Source organism: Struthio camelus, chromosome 5, assembly GCF_040807025.1.
Source record: "Struthio camelus isolate bStrCam1 chromosome 5, bStrCam1.hap1, whole genome shotgun sequence".
NCBI classification, from domain to species: domain Eukaryota; kingdom Metazoa; phylum Chordata; class Aves; order Struthioniformes; family Struthionidae; genus Struthio; species Struthio camelus.
The window spans coordinates 7034280-7061721 of NC_090946.1; the positions used below are offsets into that span (position 1 = coordinate 7034280).

Consider the following 27442-nt stretch of genomic DNA (forward strand, 5'->3'; position numbering starts at 1 on the left):
AGCCTTGCTTAGTAAATACAGGCAGCACTGGAACAGGTGGGGGAGCTCCCCCTGCTACGCCCAGCTATAACGCTGCCAGATTAGGTAAAACATTGGGACCCCTAGGGGAGAGTCCAGCAGCTGGCAGAGTAGAAGTAGGAGAAAGAGAGAGAGAGCAAGTGACAGATAAATCTCTAGGAGGTGAGAGCAAAGGGGCATAGGGTGGAGCGGTTGCTGTGGGTACATTGCGCGGGATACTGGCGCCTACTATGGCCAGAGTCACTCTTTGCGGGGTTCCCCTCTTCTTTTGCCTCAGGTGCTGGCGGTCCCACGCCCAGTTGTCCCACACGGACCAATCCTCCATTGGAATGAATGAAACATATGGAACAGCACTACAGACTCTTCCCATCAGTTACTCAAGGGTCGATGCAACAGATCAGTCTGGTGCTACGCTCCCCCTGCTGAGCTCACACATCCCCAACACACTACTGCCAAAACTACAACATTTGAAAAGTACTGTTACCTAATAGACATTCATATCATAACAAACAAAACTCTCAACATGATTGGCCACATCGTCTTACCATCCTTTTTTTCCCCCCAAAGAGATCCACAACTGCTTCTTCTGATAAGTTCATGCAACGAGCATCAACAAGTAGCTGGGCAACTGGACTTCACCGACAGAAGCTTGAGCATCAACAGCATATCCAATGATCTCTGCACTCCTCAGTTTCTAAAGCTGGCTATTCTGCCACACTGCAAAGACATCCATGGACAATAAGCACATACAAGTAGAAATACAGCAAAGCACACATGCTAACTCTATTGCATGGCAGCACTACAAACATTCTCAAAGGTCATCCAAGCAGCAGCAGCACAACTCACAAACTGGGCTGTAAGAAAAAAATAATTCACACCTAGAGATTACATTTCAGAGAAGGACATCACTTAGGGTAGACTCAGGACAGGTCACACGTGGAACAGAGGGAAGCCATCTTGCGGACTCCAAAGCATACCAATTCTGCCCAACGCTTGGCATTTCAGCATCTCGAGTCGAGCTTCTCACATTACTCCCCAACTAGCCTTGCAGTGAATAAACACGGTCCCACAAAGAGACGTTAAACGTTCCTTAACCCGAGAGCTTCAGGTCTTTCAGGATAACTGAAACAAACAGAGCTGGGAAGGAGCCACTCAGAAGGTTCACCAGGCTTACCTCAAAATCCTGCTACAGTAAAAGAAAGCTGGTATAGCAATTAATGCGCCAAGTCACACTTACAATTCCTTGCAGTGGCTTCGAGGACAGATGCCTCAAACTAGGGCATCATTTTAAAAAGCAAGCTATCGGATTCCTTGCGCATAAGGAACCTTTCCTAGTTACTCTCTTATTTTATAGTCTAGTCTTCTAGCTTAAAACATCAGTCTTGGCCACACTAACATGCTAGGAGGGAACAAAGAGTCATCGGAAGGCTGCACATAAACGCTCCCTGCATTTAGTGGTGGGGAAAAATCACCACTTCCTCTCTGAAGGACAGGTCAGGCTACTGAAGCTGAAACATCAGCATCCCGAGAATTAAACAACTCGACAGCATGGCATTAACTTCCAGTGCCAAACTCACAGCACTCTATGCTTTTCAAACCTCTTGTTTAGCTATGCCTTACTAAAACTACTAAACGGGAGCCACCTTCCTCAAAACCGACCCCGTTCCTCCTGGCCACCCCTCTACGGCCAACGGATCACCCACTGCATTTTTCCCACCAAAAGAAAACACTGATGACCCTCATGCTGAGGAAACTCCATTTCCTCCAGCACACATTCCTGGCTGAAGGCTCAGCAGCTCCTGCAGCTCCTCCATAATCCTGCAGCCTGGACCTCTCTAGCCTTTGCCTCCAGCTTCCAGCAAGGCAAGGCAAGGCAAGTTTCAGTCTCCACTTCATTTACACCTCTGTGGAACCATTCCCCAATTAGACAGGTAAAGGCACACTCCGTCGTTGCTGAAACCACTCCGCCGAGCCTAAAACCACTCCGTTGGTGCCAAAACCACTCCGTCGGGGCTGAAACCACTCCGCCGGGGCCAAAATCACTGCGTCGGGGCTGAAAGCACTCCGCCGAGCCTAAAACCACTCCGTCGGGGCTGAAACCACTCCGCCAGGGCCAAAACCACTCTGCCAAGCCTAAAACCACTCCGCCGGGGCGAAAACCACTCCGTCGGGGCTGAAACCACTCCGCCAAGCCTAAAAGCTGTGCGTCAGGGCTGAAACCACTCTGCCAAGCCTAAAACCACTCCGCCGACATTAAAACCATTCCGCCAAGCCTGAAACCACTGCGTCGGGGTTGAAACCACTCCATCAAGCCTAAAAGCACTGCGTCGGGGCTGCAACCACTCCGCCAGGGCCACAACCACTCGTCTGACCTTAAAACCACTCCGTCAAGCCTGAAACCACTGCGTCGGGGCTGAAACCACTCCGTCAGGCTGAAAACCACTCCGCCGAGCCTAAAACCACTCCGCCGGGGCCAAAACCATTCCACCGGGGCTGAAACCACTCCATCAAGCCTGAAACCACTGCGTCGGGGCTGAAACCACTCCGCCAGGGCCAAAACCACTCGGCTGACCTTAAAACCACTCCATCAAGCCTAAAAGCAGTGCGTCAGGGCTGAAACTGCTCCGTCAGGCTGAAACCACTGCGCCGAGCCTAAAACCACTCCGTCAGGGCTGAAACCACTCTGCCAAGCCTAAAACCGCTCTGTCGGAGTCAAAATCACTCCACAAAGCCTAATACGACTCCGTCAGGGCTGAAACCAGTGCGTCAGCCCTAAAACCACTCCGTCGGGGCTGAAACCACTGCGCCAAGCCGAAAAGCACTCCGTTGGTGCTGGAACCACTCCGTTGGGGCCAGAACTACTCCACCGATCCGAGAATGGGCAGCCTGCGCGTGTCGTAGACTAGGGAACCTCCGTTTGCCTTTTGGCGCCTCGGGGCAGCCTCGGAGTGTCGTTGTAGGAGGCCGGAGAGCCTCCGCGTGCCTTTTGCTTCGGCCAGGCAGCCTCCACGTGCCTTTGTGAGCGTCCGGGCAGCCTCCGCAGGCCTTTGGGTGCGGCCGGGCAGCCTCGGAGTGTCGTTCTAGCAGGCTGGGGAGCCTCCACGTGTCTTTCTAGGAGAGCGGGCAGCCTCGCAGTGTGGTTGTAGGAGAGCGGGCAGCCTCGGGGTGTGGTTGTAGGAGGCCGGGAAAGCTTCACGTGCCTTTGGGTGCAGCTGGGCGGCCTCCGTGTGCCTTTGGGTGCGGCCGGGCAGCCTCTGAGTGTGGTTGCAGGAGACTAGGGAGCCTCCACTTGTCTTTCGGTCCGGCCAGGCAGCCTGCCAGTGTGATTCCAGGAGAGCGGGCAGCCTCCGAGTATCGTTCGGGGAGGCCGGGGAGCTTCCGCGTGCCTTTCTGTGCAGCCGGGGAGCCTCCTCCTACCTTTGGGTACGGCCGGGCAGCCTCGGAGTGTCGTTCGAGGAGGCCGGGTAGTCTCCGAGTGTCGTTCGAGGAGGCCGGGGAGCCTCCGCGTGCCTTTGGGTGCGGCCAGAGATCCTGTGCGTGTCTTTAGGTGTGGCCGGGGAGGCTCCGCATATGTTTCGGTACGTCCGGGCAGCCTTTGAGCGTCATAGTAGGAGAGCGGACAACCTCCATGTGCCTTTGGGGATGTCCAAGCAGCCTCGGAGTGTCGTTGTAGGAGGCCGAGCAGCCTCGGCGTGTCGGTCTAGGAGAGTGGGGAGCCTCCGCATGTCGTTGCAGGAAACCGAGCAGCGTCCACGAACCTTGCAGTGTGGCCAGGGAGCCTCCGAGTATCGTTGTAGGAGAGCGGGCAGCATCCGCGTGCCCTTGGGTGCGGCCAGGCAGCCTCTGCGTGTTGTTCGAGGAGGCCGGGCAGCCTCCGCGTTCCTTTTGGTGCGGCTGGGGAGCCTCTGCCTGCCTTTCAGTGCGGCCAGGGAGCCTGCGAGTGTCATCCTAAGAGGCCGAGGAGCCTCTAAATGTCGTTCTAGGAGACTGGGAAGCCTCCGAGTGTCGTTCTAGGAGACCAGGGAGCCTCCGTGTGCCATTGGGTGCGGCCAAACAGCCTCTGAATTTTGTTCTAAGAGACCAGGAAGCCTGTGAGTGTCTTTCTAGGAGATTGGGGAGCCTCCGTGTGCCATTGGGTGCAGCCAGGGAGCCTGCACGTGTCGTTCTAGGAAGCTGAGGAGCCTCCGCGTGTCGTTCTAGGAAGCCAGGAAACGTGCACGTGCGTTTGGGTGCAGCTGGGCAACCTGCGAGTGTTGTTCTAGGAGACCGGGCAGCCTCGGAGCGTCATTCTTGGAAGCCAGGCAGCCTCCGAGTGTCATTTCAGTCGACCGGTCCGGCTCCGCGTGCCTTTGGGTGCGGCCGTGCAGCCTCTGAACTTCGTTCTAGAGACCGGGGAGCCTCGGAGCGTTGTTCTAGGAAGCGGAGGATCCTCTGTGTGCTTTTTGGAGCAGCCGGGGAGCATCTAGTTTTGTTCTAGGAAGCCGGGTATCCTCCACGTGCCTTTGGGTGCGGCCAGGGAGCCTCCTCGTCCCTTTCGGTGCAGCCGGGGAGCCTGTGCATGTCGTTCTAGGAGACTGGGCAGCATCCGAGTGTCGCCTTCGAGTCAGGGGAGCATCCGCGTGTCGTCGTAGGCAGCCTCGGAGTGTCATTTGAGGAGGCTGGGAAGCCTTCATTTGCCTTTTGATGCGGCCAGAGAGCCTCCGAGTGTCGTTCTACAAGATCGGGGAGCGTCACGATGTCCTTCTGGTGAGTTGGGGATCCTCCGCGCGCCTTCGAGTGCGGCCGTGGAGCCCCCACGTGCCTTTGGGTGCGGCCTGGACAGCTTCGTATCAGGCTCTGCGTGTTCAGACGGCCTTGTGGCAGGCTCTGCAGGCTTGGGCGAGCTTGGAGGGGCTCTGCGGTCTCATTGGGGCTCTTTTGGAGGTGGCCGAGGCCCTCCGTGTGCCCTCTGGGGTGCCGCACACTCCTGGGGGTGGTTTTTGGCCCCATCCCAGCCCCCTTGGTCTGTCTGTTGTGGTGCTTCTGAGTCATTTGGTGTGCCTTTTGGGGCACCTGCAACCCCTCGGGGTAGCTTTGGGGGGTGCCCAGACCCCATGTTGTGCTTTTGCGTTGTCCTTGACCCCTCGGTGTGCGTTTGTGCCCGCCGCAGGGCTCTTCAGGTGCCCCGTGGTGCTGCCCAGACCCATCGCTGCCCCTCTGGGGACGCCCCAGAGCCCTCGTGGTGCCCGCTGGTGCTCCCCAGGGCATTCGGTGTGCCTCTGGGTGCTGCGCTGGCGTCTTGGGGGCCTTTGGGGGTGGCCCGGCCGTATGGGTGTGCTCTGGGAGGGCAGCGGGAGCCCTCGGTGTGCTTTGTGGTGTCCGCTGGGTGCCTTGGTGTGGGGTCGGTGGCTGCCTGGAGGCGTTTGTGGTGCCGTTAGGGTTGCCGGTGGCCCTTGGAAGGGGGTTGGGGCGCTCGTCGGAGGCCTCGTGGCCCCTTTGGGGGTGTCCTGGGCCCTCGGGGGTGTCTTTTGGTGCTGGCCAGGGCTTGTGAGGTGCGTGTGGTTGCTCGCAGAGGCCTGGCTGTGCCTTGTGGTGCCTCTGCGGCCCCTGGTTGTGGCTCTCCTGGTGGCCCAGGGAGCTCGATGGGCGTGTTGGTGCGTCGCGGGTGCCTGCCTGTGCCTTTTGGTGTGCCCAGGGCCCTCGGGGTGCCTGTGGGGGTGCCGTGGAGCCGTCTGGTGTGCCTTTTGGGGTGCTTAGAGGTGCTGAGGGTGCCTTTTGGTGTGCGCTGGGCCCCTTGGTGTGGCTTTTGGGGCAGCCCAGGGCTGTGGATGTGGCTTTTGGGGCACCACAGAGCCATGTCGTGTGCTTGTTGGTAGGTCCCAGGCGGGTTGTTGTGGCTTTTGGTGTGCCCCTGGCCCCGTGTTGGGCTTTTCGGAGAGGCCTGGCGCCCTCAGCAGTTTTCTGCTGCTGCCCCGGGCTCCTCGGTGGGCGTTTCGGTGCAGCCTGAGCCCCGAGTGGGGCTGTGGGTGCTCCCTGGTGCCCCCGTTGCGCGTTTGGGGCTGCCCTGGAGCTCTCGGTGTCACTTTTGGCGCCCCGCAGAGTGTTTGCCGCGTCTTTCAGGGCTTTCCTGGCCTCTCGCTGTGCTGCTTGGGCCGCGCGGACCCCCCGGTGTTTCTTTCGGAGTGCCTCAGCCCCTCGGTGTGCCGTCCGGGGTGCCCGGGGCCCCTTGGTGTGCTTTTTGGGGTCACCCAGACCCCTTGGTGTGCTTTTCAGTGCCTGCTGGTCCCCTTGCTGTGCCATTTGGTGCGCCCCAGAGCTCGGGATGTGGCTTTCGGGGCACCACAGACCCATTTCTTGTCCTTTTAGGTATGTCCTGGGCCTGTTGGTGTGTATTTTGGGGTCCCCTGGGCCCCCTTTGGAGTGCCTTTCCTTGCACCCCAGAGTGATTGGGGTACCTTTCAGGGTGCCCCTGACCCCTCAGGTTGCCTTTCAGGGGGCCTCTGGAACCTCAGCTTGGCTTTTGGAGCACCCTACACCCCTGGGGGTGCCTTTTGGGGCACCCCAGAGCACTTGGGGTGCTCTTCAGGGTGCTCTAGCCACCTCGGGGTGCTTTTCCTGGAGCCCCGCTGTAGCTCTTTGAGAGCCCTCTAGGCTTCGGTTTGCCTTTTGAAGCGTCTGAGATGTTTCTGCTCGCCTGTGGGGATGTGCTGGAGCCCTGGGGTTTGCTTTTTGGCTCCCCAGAGCCTTGGGGGTGGTTTGTTTGTTTGTTTGTTTGTGTTTTTCCCCTTCCAGAGCACCTCGGAGCCCTCCGTTTGGTTCCTTGGCCCGCCGCTCGCTTCTCCGTGCGCCCCGGCTCCTCGGGTTGCCTTTCGGAGCGCCCTCGATGCTTGGATTGTCTTGTGGGGCACCCCAGAGCCCCCCCCCCCAACACTGCACCCTGCTGGCTTCACCCCAGCCAGGCGGGGAGGGGCTCGTGCAGCACCTGCAGGCAGGCAGGAGGCAGAGGAGTTTGGCAGCGATCCCCTTGCCCTGCCCAGCACCAGGAGGAGGAAGAGGAGGGAGCCGCGGTCCTGTGCCCGCGGAGCCCTCTCCGGCCGGGCAGCGCCCGGCAGCTCAGCCGTCAGCAGCCGGGCAGAGGACGGGCCACCAAGGGCTCTTGTCTTTCCCTTGCAGCCCGCCCGGCCCTGCGGCAGCGCCAGCGGAGTCAGCGAGACGGCCGGGCCCGGCCCCCAGCCCCCAGGGACCCGATCCCGGAGCCCAAGGGGGAGAGCAGCCTCCTCTCCAGGGAGAGCAGCGTTGCCGGCCCGGCCGGGCCCCCAGGCGGTGGAGAAAGCAGCCACGGCCGCTGTGGGGCCATCTAGGTCCCCGGGGCCCCGACCTTTCTGCGGCTGGACGTGGGCGTTCCTCGTGACAGCCAAGGTTTGGGCGTCAACTCGGCTGGGGGCACGTGGCCGAGCAGCGAGGGCGCCCCAGGCACAGCGAGGCCGCGGCGTTTTTTTGCCCCCAGCAGCTCCCTCGAGTGGGAGCGGCTCCAGTGGGGCCAGGCCTGCCCCTGCCCCCCAGGGGAGCCGGGCGGGTCGAGGCCGGCCCCCGACACCCACCCCTGCCCTTAAAGGCAGGCTTGGGAGACTGTCAGAGTCTTCAAGCCTCAGGGTGCTCTTCAAGTAGCTTGGAGTCCCTTAATTTCTTCCCAAGTCCCTCAGTGTAACTGGAAGACCAACCTCAGGGACTCAGCCCACCTGGGAGACCTCTCTTCTGCAGGGCTCCCAGGTCAGCTGAGTTCCTTACAAGTCCCTAGGGGCTGTCAGAGTCTTAAAGTCTCTGGGGGCTCTGAAGGGAACCAGGAGGCACTGAGGAAGACATTAAGGAGCTCCAAGTACCTGGAAGACCAACCTCAGGGAGTCCGCCCACCTGGGAGACCTTTCTTCTTCAGGTCTCCCAGTTGGGCTGAGTCCCTGAGGTGGTTCTTCCAGTAACTTGGAGAGCCCCCAGAGACTTGAAGACTCTGAAAGTCTCCCAGCCCTGCCTTTAAGGGCAGTGGTGGGCGTCGGGGGCAGGCCTGGACCCGATTGGCTCCCCCGGGGGGCAGGGGCCGGCCTGGCCCAACGGGGGCCCTGGAGGCCCCTGGGCTCCCTAGCCTGAGAGACTTGTGTGGGGACAGAAATTCAGCAAGGCTTTTTTGCCCCCACACAAGTCTCTTAGGCTAGGGAGCCCAGGGGCCTCCAGGGCCCCCACTGGCTCCCGGGGGGGGTGTGGCCCAATGGGGGCCAGGCCTGGCCCCCACGCCCCCCACTGCCCTTAAAGGCAAGGTTGAGAGGCTTTAAGGCTCTTCAAGTCTCTGGGGGCTCCTTCAGTTCCATGAAAGCCTCTCAACCTTGCCTTTAAGGGCAGCAGGGCCAGGCCTCAGCCCAGACCCCCACACTCCCCAGCCTCAGGGCTTTGGTGGGGGCACAAAAAAGCCCTGCCCAGCAGCTGCCCCCACACAAAGCCCTGAGGCCAAGGAGCGCTCGCTGCTCCCTCGTCGCCCCGGCCTTCCCCGCTGCCTCCCGGGCTGGAGCTGGGCTGCCAGGGCCCCTGCTCAAAGGAAGGGCCAACCTGGGGGCCAGGAGAAACAGCCCCTTGGGACAGGAGCTCTCACCTACTGCAGCGAGATGGCCCCGGCTGCCGGCTGCCCCCTCTCCGCTCCAGCGCTGCAGCCAGGAGCTCTTCCCCGAGCAGGGAGAACGCAGCCTTCGGCAAGCTGCGAGCAGGCGTGAACAGAGACCGCGCACAGAACACAGCACGTGGCACCTTGTCTCAGCTGGGGCTCGCGCCAAGTTTTATTGCCCAGAGCCCAAACCCCTTCGCGCGGTGCCACCGTGCCCGAGTCCCACTTGGCGCTTCCTGGGGAGCAGGACGAGCTGGCAGGCGCAGGCCGCCTTCCTGCTGCGGCAGCTCCTGGAGGGGTGCGTGAAGGCCAAAGCCGGATTCTTGCTCCTTCGGGTGGCGGGGGGGGGGGGTCTCTGGGAAAGCAGGTCACTTCCTCAGTGCAGCTGGAGTCTGAAGCTGGGGCCCCAGAGAGCTGCAGGAGGGGTGGGCAAGAGATGAAAGAGCAGCTCTTGCCAGCAACCAGCACCTAGGAAAACAAAACAGAGCTCTTAAGAAAGAGCAGGACCAGGCACTTTCCCTCTCTCAACACTCGGGCCCGACCCCACGTCCCCCCCGGGGAGCGGGCGCTGGGGCTCTGCGCACTGCGGCTCTGCCTTCTGGCCTTCAGCGCATCCACAGAGCACGGCTCCTGCTGAAAACAGAGCAGAAACGCACACAACTAGTGGCCCCAAATATTAAAAAACAATACTAATAATGAAATAAATCAAAACCAGAGCCATAGCTTGTCTGGCACCTACCAGGCCTCAAAGGTCTCGGAAGGAGCCCGAGCGCCGCTGCTCTCTGCGCGGTGCCAGGGATGGGCAAAAAGCCTCTTCCTCCCATACGCAGCTCAGGCCCATTTCTCCTCCTCCTTCGTGTGCAAGGCGACAGCGCTGAACACCAAGAGGCCTGCCTTCAGGGAGAAGGCGCCGGCACAGTACAGAAATGCCGAGGGGACACATCGTTCCTACTGCGTGGGCTGCAGGGGACGCCCAGACACCTAGAAAAGGAGAGACCCTCTCTCGAGTCTGGCACTGCACCACAACACAGCAACAGCAGCTCTTGCACACAACTCACACTCCCTCTCCTGTATTAGTGCCCGTGGCTTCCCTGAAAAGGCAAGGGAGCTCTTGAGGTTCTGCCCCAAATCACTGCTTTCCTCCTTAGCTAAAAGCTCGCAGACATGTCCCACCTCGTTTTCCAGCGCCACGTTCTCTACTCTGCAAGAAACAGTTGCACAATGCAACTCTCCGCAACACCAAGACTCTCCGGGCTGCCTTTCGCAGCAACTGCCCAACAGCTCCCCAAAAAGGGGCAGCCACAAGCACAGGTTGTTGGGAAGCCCAGGCTGGGAGCTTGCTAAACAACTCCAAAAAGCAAAGCCAAAGAGAAGCAAGTCCAAAGTCCTCCAGCCCCTCGTACGCTCCAGTACACTGCAACCCAGCCAGAGCTGTCCCAGAGAGCCCCTTCCCCTGGCACGAGACATTCCCACCAGCCTTACCTGCGGAGAGGAGCCCCGGGGAGCGTAACCCAGTCGGTCATGACCTACTGGGAACTGAAACACCCCACAGCCCTCCGGCAGCGGGAGCTGCACGCCCCAGTTGCCCCCTCAGACAGACAAAGCGGCCACGTTGAGCTGACCCAGGCAACAGAAAACACAACTGAGAAACACAACCGAGAAACACAACCGAGCTCTCAGTGAGCACATCAGCTCCCAGCGGCCACAAAGGAAGCAGACAGAGATCTTGCAGAGACAGGACACAGCTCCCACTACGCTTCTCAGCTCCCCAGGCAGCTGAGACCCCAAAACAGCCTCGCCAGTAAAACACATCTTCTACTTATACGCTTCACAGGCAAGAAGATGGTTTTTCCCCCTGGCCAAATGATACGCTCCGATTCCACTTTCTACAGCAAAGGCTGAAAGCTCTGCACGGGCAGACAGACAGACAAGGAAGGACCCCGCGCCAGCGCCACCACACGCCGCTCCACCACCAGGCTCCAGCGGCTCCCACAGGGCTGGGAACCAGCCTGCCAACACCCGCTCCCGAAGAAAGCCCGAGGGAGGGCGGCAGCCGCGCTGGAAACCTGCCGCCCCCGGCAGCAGACGAGCCCCCGGCGGGGCGGGAAGCGCCACCCGGCCGCCTCGGGGCCGCCAGGGAAGCCCTTGCCCGAGCGCTGCCCCCTCCCCGGCGCTCCGGACAGCCCGGCTGCCGGCTGCCAACGCTCCCTCCTCCGGCGCCGCCCGCAGCCCGCCGGGCACTCGCTGCACGGGCCGGCAAACAGCGCCCGCAGACACCCAGCGCTCCGCTGCCGGCGCTCGCTCCTCCGCGGCGCCCGCCGGTGCTGCCAGCAGCTCGCGGCCGGCACCATCGCGCACGTCCCGCTCGGTCCCGCCGCGCTGCCAACGGCGCTGCCACAACCGTTGCGCGTTGCCCAGGCGAGAGCGACCGGCCGCCCCGACCGCCTCCCCGCGCCCGGCCCGGCCCCCCCGCCGCCCCCGAGCCCGGCTGCGCCACGACCCGCCGCGCGTCCCGCAGCCTGCCGCTCTCCAGCAGCGCCGCGCCACCGCACCAGACAGGACGCGACGCGACGCGACGCGACGGGACCCGGCCGCCGCCGCCAGGCGCCACCACACAGCCAGCCACCCCGCCGCCATCTTCGCCGCCGGCCGCTCGCTCCCCCCCACCCCCGGCCAGAGGCGGGAGCGGGGCGCCAATCAGCGGCGGGCGGCGCGCAGGCGCCCTCCAATGGCCGAGAGGCAGCTGGCCCGGCCGGCCAATCCCCGCGGCGGCCCGGGCGGAGGGCGGGAGGGAGCGGAGAGAGGCCGGAGATGGCGTCCGGCGGCTGTGGGCGCCGCCGAGCGGGCGGTCGGGCGGGCGGCGGGGCCGGGTCCGGGTCTGCCGGCGCCAGGGACGCGGTCCCCGCTGTCCCCCCTCAGTGTCCCCCTCGCTGTCCCCCCGTCCCCGCCAAGCTCGTGTGGGCCCTTGCCGGGCTCTATGGACTTCCATGGGCCTGCACGGGGCTCTGTGGACTCCTACAGAGCTGTTTGGGGCTCTACAGGCTTGTACACCCCCATGCTGAGCACATATGGGCCCGTGCCGAGCTCTGTGGGCTGGTACGGTCCTGCACAGCGCTCTACGGGCTCGTACGAGCCCACGCCAGGCTCTGCGTGCTCATACAGACTTGTGCCAGGCCCTGTGGGCTGGTACGGGCCCGCACTGGGCCCTAGGGGCTCCAACGGACTCGTGCTGGGCCCTACGGGCTCCTACGGGACCGCTCCGAGTTCGTACAGGCCCGTGTCGGGCTCTCTGAGCTAGTATCAGTTTGCCGTTATCTTTGCTGCCTTACATCTGCCTTAGGCCTCCTCGTTGCAGTCTTTCTCCTTTCCCTTCCTCCCCTTAGACACGTCCTGTGTGGTTTCCAAGACATGTTAACCCCATCTTCTGTGCCCATAACTGAGGCTCGAAAGGAAGGCAGACAGCAGGAAAGGAAGGCAAAAGGAAAAAAGCGGCTTTTTGATAGGAAGCCAACAGTCTTAAAACCCATTAGGCTAGTAACTGGGGTGGAGTTATCTCATCGAACTTTAGGAAGCCAAACTTAAGGTCTGACCTGGTTCTCCGGGCTCCCTCCCTAGGCTGTGGAGAAAAACGGGCCCTTCCAGAGAGCCCTTCACCCAATCGATCCCAGAGAGCGGTGGGACTGCAGAAGGACTGCACGTCTGTAGCCGTTATGTCTGCCACCGGAGGAAAATGATAATCCTGTCTAAATGTAGTCTCACGTGTGCTAGGAGTGTATCAAAGCATCTGGAAAGGACTCTCGCCACGTGGTGAGCCGAAATCCCGAATTCCAATTGTGACTCTGTGAAATACTGGGGTGCCAGAGGATTTCCTGGAACTGAGAAAGATGTAGAAAAGCATGAGCAGACTAGTCAAAGAGATGACCCTTTCCGTTAAAGGAACGGGAGCCTGGAGGAGGGCTCTTCAGGAAGGAAAAGAGACAGCTGAGAGAGGTAGGAGAGAGCTGCCTGGAACGAAGTGCTGTGGGAAAGGGGAACAAGGCAAGTCTCGGTGTCCTTCAACAGCAGCTGGAGCTAGGAGGTGCCATACTTGAAGAGAGAAGAAAAGGAGGTATTCTTTCAGCCCCAAAGGGTTGGAGAATGGAAGCAAATTAAAGGGCGTGCTTGATTTGTGGCCTCTTGGAGACAGGAGAGCGAAAGAGAATTGCTGCTCTAACTTGTGCTGTTGTTGTTGGTGGTGGTGCTAGAAACAGATCCCCTCACGTGAGGCACAGCGACACGAAGAAGTCATTGCCTAGTGAGGAGAACAACAGCTTCTTTGACTACTCCCTCAAGAAAAACATAAAATAAACACACTCCTTTTATTTTGGAAACACTCTCTCGTCTTCTTTTTGCTTCGAGCCTAATTAGGAATAGTAGGAAAAAATGACATCACATTCCCCAAGAAAAAACACTGGTATTTACTGCATTTGTTCCTTTAATGATTGGAGATGGGGGGGGGGGGTGTCTTATTTAGGCTGTGTATTGGCTTTGGTACATCAGGAAAATGGCAGACCAAGCTGACCAAACAGTGTGTGTCCACTTGGCACGTTGTGAATAGCTCTCGAGATAACACTGACCTTAACGACTATGTCCCTAGTGAATAGAAAAGGGCACCTGCTCACACGCAGTTTTACACACGCACCGCCCCCCCCCCCCACACACACCAAATTAAGATGTAAATCTTAAATCCTATCCTAGGGGATCATCTTAATTATCTGCATGGCAGACAGCTACAGTTATTTTGGATGCCTTAGTGCATCATAGCGAGTGGGGTACCCCAGGGGTCGATACTGGCTTCAATCGTGTTCAAGTTGTTCCTCAGAAACTTGGCTGAAGGGACAGCGTGCGCCCTCAGCGAGTTTGCGGCTGTTCTGAACTGGGAGGTATGGTTGCAACCCTGGAGGGTTGTAGCGCCGTTCAGTGGGAGCTCGACAGGCTGGAGAGATGGGCAGAGGGGAAGCTCATGAAGTTCAAGCCAAGGAAGGGCAGAGTCCTGCCCTGCAGGAGAAACACCCTGGTGCAGCAGTACAGGCTGGGGAGTGAGGTGCTGGGAGTGCAGGTGGCCAGCAAGTTGAGCACGAGGCAGCAACGTGCCCTTGTGGCCAAGAAGGCCAATGATCTCCCAGGCTGCAGTAGGCAAAGCATTGGCAGCAGGTTGAGGGCGGTCATCCTCTCCCTCTCCTCAGCCCTGGTGAGGCCTCGCCTGGAGTCCCGGGTGCAGGGGTGGGCTCCCCAATACAAGAGAGACATGGAGCTAGTGCAGTGAGTGCAGCTGAGGGTTCCTCAGATGCTGAAGGGATGGGGGCATAGGAGGAAAGGCTGCGAGAGCTGGGCCTGTTCAGCGTGGAGAAGAGAAGACTTGGGGGGGGGATCTGACCAATGGGTAGAAATATCTGAAGGGAGGGTGTCAAGAGGATGGGGCCAGAGCCTTGTCAGAGGGGCCCACTGACAGGAGGAGAGGCAGTGAGCACAAACTGAAGCACAGTCAGGTCCGTCGGACCATGAGGACAAACGTCTTTGCTGTGGGAGTGACGGAGCGCTGGAACAGGCTGCCCAGCGAGGTCGTGCAGTCCCCATCCGTGGGCATAGTCAAAAGGCATCTGGCTAGGGTGCTGGGCAACCCGCTCTAGGTGACCCTGCTGGAGCAGAGGGGTTGGACTAGATGATCTCCAGAGGTCCCGTCCAACCTCCACCGCTCTGTGAGTCTGTGACCAGAGCCCCATGGAGGTGCAGAGGCAGACAGAGGTGGCCGAGGGGCAGGCAGCCCTGCGCCCCTGAAGGGATGTGCCCTGCCCCTCCCTAGGGCGGCGGGTCACAGCAGGGTCCTTTGTGACCCCATGGCGCCCCATGGTGTTGTTGGGCACCACTATGGCATGAGCAAGGCAGTGTCCGGGAGGACGGCAACAGGAAAGGAAGGAGCACGCAGGGCTGCTGAAGGAGCCCTTGAGCGCGCAATGTCTTTCCCTGTCGCCCCGGGCAGCCCCGCAGTGCGAGGCGTTTCCCCAAGGCACCCCCAGCTCAGACCTGGGTAAGAGGGCTGGGGCTGGGGCTGAGCAGCTCCCCAGGGCCTCAAGGGGGCCCTTGGCCATGGCCATGGCCAGGAGAGGAAGGAGCAGGCAGGGTGATGGGGTGGGGCTGGAGCTAAGGTGCAGGAGAGCTGGCGCCAGGGCCCAGCACACCTGCAGCGGGCAGGGGGACGCCAATGTCCCGCAGGGAACCACCCTCTGCTGGTGGGGTTAGCGAAAGGTTTTCCTTCCAAGAACATCTTGGCAAAGCCTGCGGGCATTTTCCAAATGACACCTTTCGCATGGAAAAGCCACAGCCGTGGGCTCGGCCTTCTCCAGCCAGGCTGTCTGCTAAGCCCAGGGGGACAGTGCAACTGTTTCCAGGTGCCAGGCCTGGCCTTAGGCTCCTCCATTCCCAACGTCCCCCTTTTCTTCCTCCCTGCAGGATGGAGAGGAGACCTCCCAGGCACCCCCGGGTGGCCTGGGAGAAGAAGGATGGCTCCGTCAGCCGCCCTAGGGTGGCTTTGAAGGAGGAGGAGGAGGATGGACCCCCCAGGCACCCCAGGGTGGCCTGGGAGAAGAAGGAAGGCTCCGTCCGCCGCCCTAGGGTGGCTTTGAAGGAGGAGGAGGAGGATGGACCCCCCAGGCACCCCCGGGTGGCCTGGGAGAAGGAAAAGAAGGATGGCTCCATCAGCTGCCCTAGGGCAGCTTTGAAGGAGGAGGCGGATGGACCCCCCAGGCACCCAAGGGTGGCCTGGGAGAAGAAGGATGGCTCCCTCAGCTGCCCTAGGGTGGCTTTGAAGGAGGAGGAGGATGGACCCCCCAGGCACCCCAGGGTAGCCTGGGAGAAGGAAAAGGATGACGACTCTGTCAGCTGCCCTGAGGTGGCTTTGAAGGAGGAGGACAGATCCCCCAGGCTCCCAAGGGTGGCCTGGGAGGAGGATGAGAAGGATGGCTCCATCAGCTTCCCTAGGGTGGCTTTGAAGGAGGAGGAGGAGGATGGACCTCCCAGGCACCCAAAGGAAGCCTTGGAGGAGGAGGAGGAGGACGGAGGCCCTTCAGAGAGCCACCCCAGGAGGGCCTGGGAAGAGGAGGAGGAGGAGGAGGAGGATGGACCCTCCACCAGGGTGGCCTGGGAGGAGGAGGATGGAGGCCCTTCAGGGAGCCACCCCATGAGGGCCTGGGAAGAGGAAGAGGAGGAGGAGGAGGAGGAGGAGGAGGAGGGTGGACCCTCCACCTCCACCAGGGTTGCCTGGGAGGAGGGGGAGGAGGATGGAGGCCCTTCAGGGAGCAGCTCGCAGCCGGAACAGTGCTCGCCCCAGGCATTGCAGCCAGGTGAGTGAGTGGGCACCCCTGGGCTGGGCAGGACCGGGGGCTGCGAGCGCACCCTGCTCTGCCCCGGCAGGCTGGCATGCGGGGTCCCCAGGAGCCTGGTGGCCCGGCGGTGCCTGAATGCCGGGGCCTGCTCTGAGCTTGGGAGCCAGCCCCCAGGAGCGCATCCCCCCCAGGGGGCCGGGGGGCGGTGGAGAGGAGCAAAGGGGACACAGCTCCTGCTCCGCGGCCCAGGCAGGGGCAGGCAGCTCGGCTGGCGGGAGACAGAGCTTTGCAGCCTGCGCGCGAGCAGGTTTCTCAAGGGGATGCGCTTGGGGCTTTCCCCCGTGGGCTGGGCTCCAGCCTCGCCGCCTGCCTGCTGGGCACCTCCTGGACAGGCCTCAACTGGTCCCTGTCTCCTGCCAGCCCCGACAGCTCTGCCCACTCTCTTTCTTGGTCACATCTAGGGCAGCTTCTGCCAGGAGAGGAGGAAGCCCTGGGAAGCATGCGCACCTTTCTGCGAAGCGGAGGCAAGGTAACGGCAGGCACTTGTGCCTGGGCTGTGCCTGCATCTCCTGGTGGGTGGCCCCTGCACGTGCAACGCTCAGGCGGCCCCGCAAGGGCTGCTGGCTGTGCAGAGCTGCTCCCGTAGAGGCACGCCACGCACCACTGCGTGGCCGCAAACGCTCCGGTGCTGCTGCCCATGCCTCTGGCGCACTTACGCTCTCCGTCTCTCTCGTCCTGCTGCTGCCAGGAAGAGGCCGAGAAGCTGCAGTTTCTGGCCGACGTGTGCATCCTCTGCAGAGGCGCCAGCACGGATGTCTTGCTGCGGGTCCTGCTTTTCCTGTGCAGGGTGGATCTGGCAAAGGCAATCGAGGTGAGGGCGCAGGCCGGGGCCTGGGGGAGTGGGCAAGCCTAGCCGGGCACTGGCACACCAGGGAGGCCAGGACTGGGGTGCGTGAGCGTGGGAAGGTGGGGAGCCCTTGCTCGTGAGCGCAGCGCTGCCCACTGCAGGGCTCCAGAAGCCACCGAGAGCGGGGCGACGAGGGGGCTGCCCTGGGTGCCAGCGCTGGGGTGCGACGGGGGCACCTGGGCTCTGCCGGCCTGGCAGGCTCCTCGCTGGCTGCTGACAGCTCCCACGCCGCGTCCTCGCTGCGCTCTCCAGGTGCTGTTGCGAGAGGAGCCCGTGGAGCAGCTGAGCACTGCGGTGCGGCAGCAAGCCTTCCTCGCCATCGCTGCAATGAGGTAGCTGCCCCAGCCCCTGCCTTGCTCAAGGCCTCCACAGCCTACGGACCTGACGGCACCAGCTGCAGCTGGGCGGCATCTCCCGTTCGGGGGCAGTCTGAGCGAGGCGTCTGCGGGGCCTCTGCTCTCCCCTGCACGGGCCTTGACAGTGCTGGAGACGGGAGGGCAGAGAGGGCCCCGGGGCCCTGTCCAGTGTCTCTGGACTTTGCTCACGAAGGCTGAGGCAGGAGATGCAGAGGGTATCGGGCACATGCTGCCGGCCCGTCCTCTGTCCCTGGGCCAGCATCACAGGAGGAAGAGGCGCCTCCCCAGGGGCCTCCCCACCTCGCAGCCCTAGCAGCATAGGCTCTGCCGCCCACGAGCTCTGGAGGTGCCACTGTCAGCCGCCGGCTCTGAGCAGCGCCTCTCCCTCCTTGCAGCAAAGCGAAGCTGGTGCTAGATGGCAACCAGAAGACAAGCCTCCTCCAGTCCTGCTTCTGCGCGGTCTTCTTCCTTCCTCCGACAGAGCACATGCAGAGCCTGCAGGCTGCCCTCTACTCCAAGGTACGCCCTGGCCGAGGGCTGCAGAGCCCGACAGTCCCCCTGGGCTGGTCCCCGGCTGCTCTGTGCCGAGAGATGAGCGCAAGCTCCAAGCCAGAGCAGCACTGCAGCGCGGCTTTCCCACCCTCGTGCCTTTTCCCCCTTGCCCTGCCGATGGCCCCGTGTAGTGTCGCCAAGCTGGTCCTCGTGCGGCAGCTCCTCTGCCCTAAGCCTCTCCCCGGGCACCGCAGGGCCCTGGGTGGCCCCCTCAGGCTGCAGGGATTCAAGCCCCTCTCCTGCAGGCAGGGGGCTCCAGGGAAGAAGTGCCACAAGCCTCTGTCTTCCTTGCAGACGCTGGCTGCCCTGGACAGCATGCTGCAGGCGCTGGTGCTCACATGTCTCTCGCCTGCTCTCCTGGAGCTGCAGAACATCCTGCAGGTGTGGCATTTACGCAAAGAGTGGCCTTCACAGGGACTGACTGTTTCTCACCCCAAAACAAAGGGACTCTCTGGAGGGGACCTCCCTCTGCTCGGCCCCGCAGCGCTAGGGGCAGAGAGCATGCTGCAGGGAGAGGAGCGTCTCCCTCGGGGGAGCGAGGCTTCCCCACCGTGCTCTTCTGCAAGCCCAGTGTCTCCTGGCTGCAGTCAAGAGTCCTTTCTTGCCCACCCGACTCCTGCAGTGGAAGGCAAAGCCCTAAGCCCTGGCCCTCCGCGACAGGAGGGCCCAGCGGGCCCTTTCGGGCAAGCAGCAGAGGCTGCAGGAGCCACGGGAGCCTGCTGCCTGCCTGGCTCCAGCCGCTCAGCCGAGGGGACTTGTCCCTAGTTTGGGGGGACTTGCAAGGCAAGAACCCACTTACGGGCTTTGCTCCTGCTCCCAGGAGCTGAAGGGCAAAGCCGAGCGGGCATCAGCAGAGCTGCCTCGCTTGCAGCAGCTGGCAGGTCACCGCGCAGACCAGGAGCTTTTCTCCTCCCAGGTCCTGCTGCCCTTCCTGCGGTCCAAGCAAGCAGCCACGCGCCAGAGGGCTGTGGGGCGCATTGCCGAGCTCACGCAGCTCCTGGTCATCCCTCCCTTGCTCAAGGTAAGCCGCCTCAGGTCCAGGCAACCTCCAGCCGCCCCATCACCCCTCCATGGTGCTCCGGAGCCTTCTGCAGCTCCGCGCTGCCTCCAAGGGAAGCCTGGCTACAAGGTAGGGCACTCAGCAAGGCCCTGCCCTGAAGCTATGCTCTTGGCCATGCCTCGGTGGGCTTCCTTCTGCAGGCCCTGCTCTCTCAGACGCCACCTCTGCTCGCAGCCCTGGGCAGGGCAGCACTGCCCTGGGCACACGCTGTGGGCCCAACAGCTCTGGCAGCCCTCCCTGCCCAGCCCCTTTGGTAGGCCCTCCACAGCTCCCGCTCACCTGCGGTCCAGTCACGGCTTAAACGTGGCCTCGGGGCTTTGGTGGCAAGCAGCACCCTTCAGCCCTGCCTCCCTCCCCCAGGTCCGCTCGCCCTTGGAAGGAAGCAGTGACGGCCCTGACGACTGCAGGAGGAAGCAGTTCTCCATCCTGGGCAGGCTGGTGGGACACGTCATCCTGTGCTGTGCCTGCCAGGACCAAGGCACCAGTCACGGAGCTGCAGAAGCTCTTCATCACCTGTACACGTTCATCCTACAGGAAGAAAGTAAGAGAAGCGGCCGCAGGCTGAGTCCTTCCACACACGCACAGAGCCAGGCAAGGGCAGGCAAGGCACCGTGCTGCCTCAGCCACTCTCCGCAGCAGCAGCAAAGCGCCAGAAACTCCTGCATTGTAGGCGCAGGGCAAGCACTGCGTAAAGGCCAGGGCTCACAGAGCCCAGGCTCAGTGTAGCGGGCCCGTAAGCAGGAGGCCATGGGGGATGTGACCTGTAGCCAGCTCTCTGGGGAGAGAGGGGGCATGCACACACTACTTAATAAACAGCAGCCACCTCCTAGACTTCACGCAGGGCCGTCAGCTGCCTTGCTGGAATCCCTCGCCCGCTTACCAACGGGCTGGAAAACCTTCAGCAGCCCCTGCTCCTCTTAGGGCTTGTGTCTCGCTTCCTACTAGAACGGCTGCTCAAACGCATCTGCCTTGTGGTAGTCTTAAAAGCCGTTTCCCCTCCCACCTGCCTTGCGATAGGCCCAGGACTTCCCTGGAAAGCCTGCTCCCCATCCATTTCTGGCACGCCTGCTTTCTCTGCCAGCAACGTTTCTCGCTGAGGCCTGCAGGGTACCACCTCTGAGTCACCATCCTCCCTCCTAATTGCCGTGTGTCTCCCCTCCTGTCCAGGCATGGAGCTGTCCCACGATAGCCCAAAGCACCTGCAGATCCAAAAGGACAGGGAAGAGGCAAAAAGCCGCCTTTCGCCACCCAACGACGTTAGGGAAATCACGGCGGTAAGGAGCGTCTCCGTTGCTGGGACTGCCAGCCGTGGGGTCAGCATGATGCTCAGATGGACAGAAGGACCCTTTGACAGGGGGACTAACGGGTGCTTGCCGTCATCGGGCAGGGGGCTCACCTTGTTCTTGAGCATGGACTAGCCACAAGTTTGTGGCCTGGCCCCCTCCCCCCCCACCAGAGCTCTGCTTCCCCACAGGAGCAGCAGAGGGGCACCCTGAGCCCAGCCGCCCACTTCCTGCCTGGGGCCATCACCCAGCCCAGCTCAACCCCTGCTCCTGGCTCTCCTGGCAGCACAGAGGCAGCACTGCCACACGTTTCTCTCCAGAGCCGCTCTCACTGCTCAGCTGGGCAGCAGCCAGCAGCACGAGGGCACTGCGTGTGATGCATCTCTCTTCCCTGCCTCCTTTCTCCTCTAGATGTTTGCAAAATACCTCCAGGCCTCGGAGAGAGCAGATCTCATTGTCGTAGCCATCAGGGCCATGAGCTGCTCCAGTGCCTTTGTCACACAGGCAGCCGCTCACATGCTGGATGTGCTGGTGACAGAGGACGCCTCTCAGCTGAAGCACGTAAGTCGCCTGCGGCTGGCATGGCCGGGGCTCGAGCCCTGCAGGGCATTGTTTTCCCTCTGAACGCAGGTCTCCCTCCCAGGCACCTAAGAGCCTTTGAGGCCAGCACGGAGCGGTGGGAAGGGAAGCAGTTGTTGGTGGGAGCTGGAGAAATGCCTCCCTCCATGCCATGTGCCCTGCAGGTGGCCATCATCATGAGGTGCATGTGCAGCTGCCTGATGACCATCAAAGAGGCGTCTGCCCGGCACAGCGTGAACAGGGCTCTTCTGGAGCTGACCTGCGCACACCCTCACGAGGCAGTCCTGAGCCTCTTGTACTGTTCGCCGGCATGCAACAGGTACGGGGCTCAGCTGCCTGCAGGGCTCAGGGCCCAGCAGCCTTGGGAGCTCATGCCATGGGGGCTACCAGAGAGGTGGAGATCTCCAGGACCCCTGCTGAGGGACTGGCCCCAGTGCTGGTGCATGAGGCAGGGCTGCAGCAGGCAGAGGTGATCAGGCCTGCCTGGAGCGCTGCTCGAGTGAGCCGCAGAGCCTGGCTACCTTGGTGCCTGCCTGCCCCATAAGGAACTGCAGCTTGGCCACGTGCTGCTGGTGGGGCAGGGCGCACTGGCTGTTGCTAGCAAAGGGCAGTGGGCAGAGGCAGGGCTGGTGGCCAGCCTGGGCCCTCCAGGGCAGCCAGGCCACGGCGCGCCCAAGGCAGCCTGCTGACAGAGCGCTCGGGGCCTACAGCGCTGCCAAGGCCATGTGGCGGGTGATGGTCTCGGAGCCCGGCGCTGCAGAGAAGGTGCTGCCCGAACTACTGAGGCTGCTGGAGGACTCTGGGACCCATGCTGCTGGACCACTGGGCAAGACATCCGCCTTCATCGGGAACAACGCGGGCATCCTTTCGTGGGCTGTGAGTTTCCAGGCGAGGCCTCCATCACCTTCAGGGCTGCACTTGCCTCCCCAGGCAAGAGGCAGCGCTCCCTTTCGCCTTCCCCATCTGCCCCCCAAGCTGGCACCTCCCACAGGGCGCACACACCTCAGGGCCATGGCCAGCAGGGCTCTGCCCAGCGTCTAGCCTCTGCTGGGCCAGTGCACTGGGCTGCCGAGCACCGCCTGGAGCCCTGCGCGCACAAGCACGAGGCCTGCCTGGGCATCTCCTGGCCTTCCTCAGCAGGCTGGAAGCTTGTGTTAGGGGCAGGCTTAGCAGTTGGGGCCGGGCTCAGGGCCAGGCAGGGCCCACGCACAGCCCAAGCAGGCTGCAAGGGCTGACACAGGAGATACGCGAGAGCCGCCGCCCCCCCCCCTCCCCCCCCCCCAGGTTGATGTCCATGCCCACGCAGGGAGGCTTGATGGGCCCATGCCACAAACAGGAGCTGAGCCTCAAGAGCTTCCATGACTTAGCCCTGCCCAGACAGCCAGGCCGCGCGCACACTGCGCTGCATCTGCTGGGGCGCAGGGCAGCGCCTGAGCCTCACGCCCCAAGCTCGGCCAGGGCAACACCGTCTCATCATTGACAACCGTCTCTGGGGGTTTGTTGCAGGCAACCAGGGCGCTGCACGAGATTCTCCATCAGCCCCTCTGCCCCCAGGAGGTGAAGCTCTTTTTCCCCCAACTCCTCCTGGCACTGCTCTTCCGCATTTCCCTCGCTCTCGAGATGATGCCAGAGGAGGTTGCTGTCTTCTGGGGGGAATGCCAACAGCATCAGGCTGCTGCCTCCAGCCCCACCAGGTACTGCCTCCCACTTCCCCCACCTCTGCCCTGCACCTGGAGCCAAGGCCAGGGCTCCCAGGGTGACCTGGCCTTTCCTCTGCGGGCAGGTGCGCAGCGGAGGCCATGAAAGCACTGCTCTGCTGGGCTAACTACAAGAGCCAAGTGCTTGCCATGGAGAGCAAGGGCGCCTGGGACATGCTCCTCACTGCCGCCACCCACCACTGCGGAGTGGCTTTGCTGGCCATGTGAGAGCCCCCTCCTCCCCGCTCTCCCCTAGCCCTTCTCCCCACTGGTGGGACACCCTATACAATCCCCTTCCTCGTGGCTGACAGGCCGGCCCCAGCTCTCCACAAAGGAGCTGCACTCTCAGCCCTCGTCACTGAGGGATGGCACAGGGGAACGACAAAGGGCTGGGGGGGGGGGGAGTGTGCAGTGGGGGGGGGGGGGTGTCTCTCTGTCGCTGCCCAGCTCTGAGAGCTCCTGGAGGAGAGCTGGTGTTACCAGGCACAAAAGAGGGTGATGCACAGCAGCAGTCGCCTCCCCCACCCCCACCCCCACCCCGGGCAGCCCAGCAGGGAAGGGGCAGGAGGCACAGGGGAACACTGCAAGAGCCCGCGGGGTGGGGGCACGGGGCATGACTCCACAGTGCGCAGGACATGGGCTGTGCTGCAAGGCAGACTTCAGGGCAGGAAGGGAGCTTCTCCAGCCTCCTCCACCAAAACGAGCCTCCTCATGTTGGGCACTGCCTTTCTAATGGCAAGCTGGGGTGGCAAGACACCACACCTCCAGGAGCAAATGCTGCTGCCTGCTGGAGCTGAGCACAAACATGGCCTCACCCTGCCTGGCCTGGCCTGTGGGAGAACACCTAGACTGGGCAGTGCCATCCCACAAGAGGTTGGCCTGCCCTGCTCAAGGCCAACACTACCTTCTTCCCCCTGCCAGAGAGATGAGGAAGGCCCCCAGGCCCCAGCGTGCCTACATCTTCCACCACCTGCTAGAGCTGCTCAGCAGGGAGAAGCCTTCCCATGAGATCCCTGCTATGGCTTTCCTCGTCGAGGTGAGCTCAGCGGCCAGCGGTGCATCTCTGGGGTGCCTCAAACCACTCTGCTCTCTTGTGCCCACCACCGCACCGTGGGTGGCAATGAACGGAGCAGGGTGGTGGGTGCACTCCGAGCAGTACCTCGGTCCATTTCCGGTGGGGGAACGCTTGCCACTACCTGTATTTCCTATCTATCTGCTTTGTGCCTACTCAACTGCTCCTCAGAGGCATGACAGGAAAAGGCTGCAGCTGGTGGCCAGGCCTGGAGGAACAAGCGAGCTAGCTGCACAGCGTGCCCTGAGGCACAGGACAGGGCCACAGGGGCTCTCCCAACCACTGCTGCCTTGCCCGGGTCTGGTGGCCTTGCCCTCAGCTGGTGGTTGGATCCAGCACTGCAGGATATGGGGAGTCCTGCCAGCTTTGTCAGTCTGCCACTGCTGTGTGTGTTTCAGCTGCTGGGCTGTGCTGACCTCAGAGGAGAGGACCATCACATCCTGAACCTCTTCCTGAGATACCTGCAAAGCCAGAGCTCGGTGATGCGCAGGCTGGTGTTCAGGGGCCTCCTCAGGCTGTGGGAGAGACCCGAGATGGTGAGCGAGCGGGGACAGCCAGCTGAAGCCATGCCAGGGGCCTGGGGCTGGGCAGGAGGGGCTGGGTAACTCAGTAGCTTACAACTCAGGAGCTGTCCTCTTCCTCTGCCCACTTTGGGAGTCCTTTGGGACAGGGCCCTGGCTCTGCTGCACAAGGAGAAAGGCACTGGTGCCGGCAGCAGACCCAGACCCTGGCCCTGCACCAAGCAAGCCACCTCCAAACCACCTCAGTCACGAGAATGCTGTGCTGAAGGAAGTTGCCTTTCCCACAGGCAAGGAAAATGCAGGCCCTGGTGCCAGCCCTCATGGAGAGCCTGCAGGACGCAGACACGGACATCCGCGAGAAGGCCCTAGCTCTGCTCAGCAGCATGATCCATCTCCTGGACGGGCAGAGGGCCAGCCTCATCGTTCCGCAGCTGGCTGAGAAACTCTTGCCACTCTTCGATGATGTAAGGCTCGGGGGACAGTCGGGGGCCCGCTGGGTCCCCCGGGATCTGATGCGGATGGCCAGCCCAGGCTGCTCCAGCCACATTGAGCCCCTTGCCCATCGTGGTTTTGGAGCAGCCAGGGCTGAGCTCCTCTCCTCTTCCTTCCCACCAGGAGTCCGGCTGCGTCAGAAACCTCTCCATCAACCTCCTGAAAGATATGATGACAATGGTAGCGGGCACCACAAGAAAACTGATGAGGAAGCAAGTGCAGAGGAGCCTGCTCCTCCTCCTCTTCCACTTGCACGACCAGGTCCAGAGCGTGGCCCAGGTGTGGATTTCGAACCTGACCAGTCATTGCAGGAGGGCAATGCTGACCCCCTCCCCACCTTGGCTGGGCCTCAGCATCAAGAGCAAAGGCTGCCGGCAGTCGCTCCCTTTGAATGGGTGTTACCTTGAGGCCCAACCTCCGGAGGCCCTGAGCAGGGCACAGAGCCTCCTCCCTGTCTCTACCAAGCCACCCACTGCCCTGCCTTCATCCTCCTGCCATGCCTCTTCCTGCACAGATGGACAGAGAGCTGAGGTCCCCTCACAGCCCCGCTCCCTCCCTACAGCCCTCCACCAGTGCGAGCCATAGCAAGAGCCCCGGCAGGCCCAGAGAAGCTGGCCATTTCCCAGAGCTCCTCTACCTGCTCCAACAAGGCTCGGCAGCCATCCATGGCCAAAACAGCCTAAGCACTCGAGGCCCCACAGGCTTCCCAGCTGTCCCTGCAGGAGTCAAAAAGCCAGGGTTATGCTCTCCCCATCACGGCCCTCCTCCCCTCCCGCCCCACCACGCTCTGCCCAGGGGACACACAGGTGTCTGGGCTGGGGCACGCCCCAGCTCTCTAAGGCATGACCACCACAGCAACAGAGTTCACCCTACCCATGGCCAGGGCACTTGGCCCCTGCAGAGGGGTGCAGCACCCTCAAGGGGTTGCGAGAGCCAGAACATTGCCCAGCCTCCCCCTGCCTGGGGAGGGCAGAGACACAGACACTTGCAATCAGGGCAGAGAACCAGCCCTGCATCCCAGCTACCAAGCTCTGGAGCCTGGCCACAAGGCAACAGCAACTGAGCAGGACAGGGAGCCCAGCACCACGCTGGGAAGCCCCAGGGGAGGCTCTTCTGCCCGAGTCCTGCACTGGCATCTCTGGGACTGCAGCACTTCAGCCTCCTCCTGGCTTTGGCTACAGCTCAGCACCTCTTGGCCATCTCTGTCCTGCTGCCCTGGCAGCATGTGGCACCTGAGATGGTGGTTGCCTCACATCTCTGCCTGGGGCACTGAACCCAGTGGCAGCCTTGGTGCCCAGCTGCGGCATCTTCCCACCACGGGCTAAGAAAGGCTCTGAGCCTCACCGCAAGGATGGGGGCACAGGATCTCCTCCCTTGGGCCACGGTGGCATCTCTCACTCTCTGCTGCTGTGCAGGCCTCTCAGGAAGCCCTCCTGGGCGCTGCCAAGTTCCTGAAATGGCAGCAGCTCACCTACCTCACCGAGACAGGACAGACAAGGCGCATCAGCGAGTACCTGGTAAGCACAGCCCCAAAGCACCCAGCCTGCATAAGGCCTGGGCCCCTCCAGGCCCAATGTATAGTGCAGGCAGCTGTGCCCCTCACTCACCTCTGGCATGCTCAGGCAACTCCAGCCCACCTGGCACCTCACCATCCCTGGGCAGCACTGTGGCCTCTGCTCCCTCCAAACCCGAGCGCTACGCGCCTCCTGGCCGGGCACCGTGAACGCCCTGGCAGGGGAAGGAAGGGGAGACTGCTCCTAGGTGGAGGTGCTGGCCAGCTGAGTGGGGAGGCTCGGCACCAACCACCAACCCTTGTGCTCTCCCCAGCTGGCAAAGGAGAACAACAGAGCGGAATACCTGCGCCAGAGCCTGCGCTACCTGCAGAGCCCGCAGGAGCCCTTGCAAGAGGAAGCCGTGAGGTTCCTTGGTGAGCCACAACCCCTCCTGGGGTCCCTCTCTGTCCCAGGGCAGCTTGGCCCCAGCCCTGGCTTTTGGGCTGGCAGCCACAACCAGCCCCGGGGCTGCCACAGCCCCACCTGCCCCGGGCAGGAAGCCCCGTGCCTGGCAGCTCCATGTCACCTTCTCCCAGCCTTGTCCACACCAGTGGGAATAGCGGGAGCCTTGGTCAGTCCCTTACAGCCTCCTTGAGTGTTACGCTCTGGAGAGCACCCTGCAGTCAGCTCTGCCTGCACAGAGCAGGGCCCACGGCCACGCCAGCAGGGCTGGGAAGGAGCTCTGCTGCTGGCAGTGCGCTGGCGAGCGGGATTTGTGACAGGCTCTGTGTGTGCCTAGGGCTCATTGGACGGCAGATGAGGGAGCAGGATGAGGAGGAGCTGCAGCACATTTGCAAGGGTGAGTGAGGGCAGTGGCAGGTCAGCCAGGGCTGACGGGGAGGAAGACACACCCTGGGCAGTGAGCACCCCACCCCACTGCTCTGCTCCCCTTGCGCAGCAGGGGCCTTGGGGGGAGAGGAGAGAGAGAGACTTCAGGGGCCCTTGGGACATTCCTGGCCAGGCACTTGCAGCTGAGCCATTTGTCCCCCCACTTCCTCCTGGCCATGGGAAGAGCTAGGTGGGACCGGCCCTGGCAGCAGGGGAGGGGAAGCCTGGGGTCTGCACAGATCCAGGGGGGGGGGGGTTGATCTCTGCTCTGGTCCTTGCTCTTTCAGCCCTTGAAACCTTGCAGAAGAGAGCCAGGCCCTCCACTTGTTCGCTGGTGGCCCAAACCATCCTGATCCTGAGAGCTTCAAGGACAAAGTCTCCAGCCAGAGCCAGCCAAGGAACCCTCTCCTCCTGGATCAGGAACAAGTGGCAGAGGTGGCAGTGGCCTCTAAGACACAGCAGCCTTTGCTGCTGCACCTCTGCTCACTTCTGAGCCTGGCCTGCTCGGCCCATGGCCGCCACCGGAGCGTGCAAGGA

General features: G+C 62.3%; 1 long non-coding RNA gene across 1 annotated transcript; it reads right to left on the reverse strand.

Annotated features, from left to right (window-relative positions):
* Positions 1-8782: 8782 nt before the first annotated feature.
* Positions 8783-11325, reverse strand: LOC138067389 (uncharacterized). The gene is made up of 3 exons (XR_011141250.1): positions 11197-11325; positions 9384-9625; positions 8783-9112 (listed from the first exon to the last, which is right to left on the reverse strand). It is a non-coding gene; the product is annotated as an uncharacterized lncRNA (long non-coding RNA).
* Between the last annotated feature and the right edge of the window lie 16117 nt (positions 11326-27442).